The 3606-nt window shown below is 43.0% G+C and overlaps 1 long non-coding RNA gene across 1 annotated transcript; it reads right to left on the reverse strand.

Moving 5' to 3' along the window:
- Nucleotides 1-299: 299 nt before the first annotated feature.
- Nucleotides 300-3237, reverse strand: LOC142764825 (uncharacterized). The gene is made up of 3 exons (XR_012883912.1): nucleotides 2602-3237; nucleotides 2433-2546; nucleotides 300-2137 (listed from the first exon to the last, which is right to left on the reverse strand). It is a non-coding gene; the product is annotated as an uncharacterized LOC142764825 (long non-coding RNA).
- Between the last annotated feature and the right edge of the window lie 369 nt (nucleotides 3238-3606).

Consider the following 3606-nt stretch of genomic DNA (forward strand, 5'->3'; position numbering starts at 1 on the left):
CTCCCGTAGACCCCAGTGGCCCAATCGACCCTAGCACACCTGGTGGTTGGTGAGAGCAAGTGGCGTGCGCTTCCTGTTTCGGTTTCACTGGCGCAAATTTTGAATTACTTTGCGTAACCGATGTTTGGCTATGACGAAAGTTCATGATTTCAGACCACTTTTCATCGCCCAAATGGATAGTTTTTGTAGATCGTTTTGATTTAGCGATTCCCTGTTTTGTTTTGGTCAGTGGTTCGTGCGAATTGGTCGTGACGTAATTTTTATTTCGATTAAGTTATAATAAAAAGAGATGCAGGTAATGATAATTCACTACGGTTTTATTAATCGCGCTTATGTTTTTCTTTTGGAACAAGTGATCAATGTATATATCAGCCAAAGAGACAGAGTATCCGCAATGTTTTATTCAAAGGCAAGGTAGAGTCTGAGAATATAAAAAGCACAATATGACAAAGGTAGACAACAAATGCATCTCGCCTTACAAATAAATTGTAACAAATACAGAGAGAACACAGACAACGCACACATCGCTAGAGTTGGCAGAAGCCGAGAAGCTGGTGAAGTATGACACACCGGGCCAGTGCGTAAGTAAGGATCTATGGCAAAAACACAGCGCACAATGCTGATGAAGAAGGAAGAAGTGACATATACACAGCAATGAAGTCGCGAATCACGCCTGGGGTTAACCGAAATAATGCATAGAAAAAAAGAGCACACAGAAACCACACGACAAAATATAGCAGAAAGGCAAAGGTGCAGTGTGCTGGCTGTGCTTAAGAACAGCTAGCCTAAAATTAAAAAAAAGCAGACTTGATGCCTGCTTGTCCTCAGAAAGGTAGGGATTTGCAGCTTGCTCACTACGTGAAAGACAAACTTTATGCTACAACACTGGCAGGGCTTATGGCTCTTCTTATGCGTCGCCTTCATCAAAAACTTAAGATCCTAAGCGATTTGCGTCTGGGTGTTGCTGTGACGCTTGCGAGCTAAAATAGATTGTAGTCATCACTTATCCAGAATTGTGGACCTTAATTGGTGCTACGAGAGCGGTATTACAGGGCTAATAAATAGCAGAAGGAAACCACTTTGGCTCATTATTTTTCACAAAGGCTCTACATCGTACGTTATCACTCACAAGCTATATAAAAATAAAATGGCAGCTTCCGCAGCCCCATCAAACGCTACAAGTTTGGGTATTCTTTTGAAAATTTTGATGGGCGAGATGAGGTGGTTGATGAGAAGCTAAAATACGAAAAGCGTGATAACGTGAACCATGCCCACTTCATACTGTGTTCCTTACCCGCTCGAAGACATTTCAACAAGCGGTTTTGTTATCGATATATTACTTGAGCTGGAGAGATAAAGCATACACAGTGACCAAGCGACCCATAGTAAAGTGTACAGTTCGCCCGCATTTGCTACAAAAATACAGACAGGATACCCAACATTCTTTTTAAGGTTATGCAAATCACTTCGAGCGAATACACAGTGTCCCTACTCCTCATAGCGGGTAACCTAAACAATGTATGCAACGAAGGAATGCATCCTTGCAACGATGTATGCAACGATGTATGCATCCAGTTGAACTGAATATAAGCATATAAGACCATAATGAAGTCTGCTGTAACGAAGTAATAACATAACAAAGCTATTGCAGGATTCGGCTCAACTCGAATACTTTAGTGTAAACCCGCCGCTAATTGCTAACCTTTGAACTTGTCAAGCTGTATGCCTGAGATTGAAGACTCGAACCTAACCCTATCTACGTTTCGGTTCACAAAACGCACATGCCAACATAAACGAACCCGGCAAAACATTTTCAGAAACTTCGCGCGACACCCAGCAGAGCAGAAATGAAAATCGCCAACACTTGACAAATGGTGATACAAAACATCGCACACTTTCAGGTGATGTGCAGTGGCCTCAATCATGGCAAGAAAGTGAGATTCAAGTTGTTGTACGTATGCAAAAGCTGCTTCTGATGGCACAGTGAGATTCCCAAAAAGTTTGCTGGGGACGTGGTATGCTTTGAGCATTGTGAAATACTGGTGGGTCCGCTGTGCTGCTACTTTGGCTTGCAGACGTTTAATGGTTTGCTTGTACTTCATTGATGGAGACATTGTCGCTGGCACACAGGAACGCACTGCAATAAACAAAACATGGATGTAAAAGCGAAGAACAACTAATTCCATACGACCACTTTCCTCGCTCTTTCAGACCCAAGGTGCACAACTTTCTGTGGTGCAAAGTTTTCAATTCCACTACCTAAAAACAAACCATTCACAATGTTGACAATGCACAAAAAAAATGAAAATCACTGAGAGCCCACCCTTACAATTTGTAAGTGCACACGTAGTGCCCTTTTGAGGATAGTTTCCTCAGAATGTCCTAAACATAAAATAGCACATTAAAAACAGCTGCAATAAAAGCATAGTCACCATTTTCTCTAGGGCACTCAGACGTGGAGCTGTTGGCGGAGACATCTTCTGGAGGGTCTTGTGAAGCTTGTTCAGTGCCTCGGACAGTGCTGTCGGAACAATCTTGCGAGCGGCCTGCGGAAGTCTCTATATTAATCCACTCTGGTGTTGAAGTGAAAATAGAACTTACCGGTCACACAAGTTCCTTTTGTGACAGCTGAACGACTGGCTAAGGTTTTCTCCAGCAAGACGAAGTCAGCAGAAATTCTTTCACGAGCTACAAGGGAGCTGGTGAAACAGTCAATTTGGGTAAAAAAAGAAATCGCGACACTGAACGCACCCTGCTCATCGGGGCACCTTAATGTGTGGGAGCCGCTTTTTGAAGCCTCTACCGCAGGTCCTGAAGAAATGAAATTACGACAATGTGTCAGTAAGAGGCTTCAAATAACACAAACTGAAGCTCATCCGCACCTTGCAGTGCAGCTTCTGCAGTCATGTCACAGTCACTATTTGAAGCGACGCTCGGAGAACGTGCATATATGTGCAGTTGGTACAAGTCACAAAGCTTGTAGCATGGGGAAACTTAAACAGCTCTTTCAAACACATAAATTGGTCGAACGTGGAAGAAAAGAGAAGGCACCAACTAGGAAACAAGTAATTTGTGATTTTTGGAATTATCAACAGTGCCAGCTTTCACCGTAGAAAGGTATATGTACATGTGCACTCAGGCTTGAAGATAACGTGAAATAGCCCTTTAAAGTCTTTGAAAACAAGTTGCGCAGGTCAAGAGCATCAAAAAACGACAGAAATGTAAAGCTGCTGTTAGGAAGGTGATAGCCCACAATTCACAAAATTTAAGACTTTCCAAGTGTTACTTCTATAGTGAGGTTTCTCCATCGGCTACAATGATCTTCGCGGTTAACTGTCGCCACTGGTTCAATACAAGTGGCTGCTATTGCACATATTTGAGTTTCAGTCAATCACTTACATGGTGCAGCTGGTTGCACACTGGAAACAGCCATTCTTGTAAGCCTTGTGTGCCCAGGGTCCATGAAACTTTGAGCAGTAAAATGGTCGCTACAAACCCTGTACGTTGCGTACAATAGGCTGGCCGGCTTACTCAGGAGATCATCGCGTCCAGCATACTGCATCCATGCTTTCATCCTGCATTGGCAATGAACTATCAGCTGAAAGG

Source organism: Rhipicephalus microplus, chromosome 6 (assembly GCF_043290135.1).
Source record: "Rhipicephalus microplus isolate Deutch F79 chromosome 6, USDA_Rmic, whole genome shotgun sequence".
Taxonomy (NCBI): domain Eukaryota; kingdom Metazoa; phylum Arthropoda; class Arachnida; order Ixodida; family Ixodidae; genus Rhipicephalus; species Rhipicephalus microplus.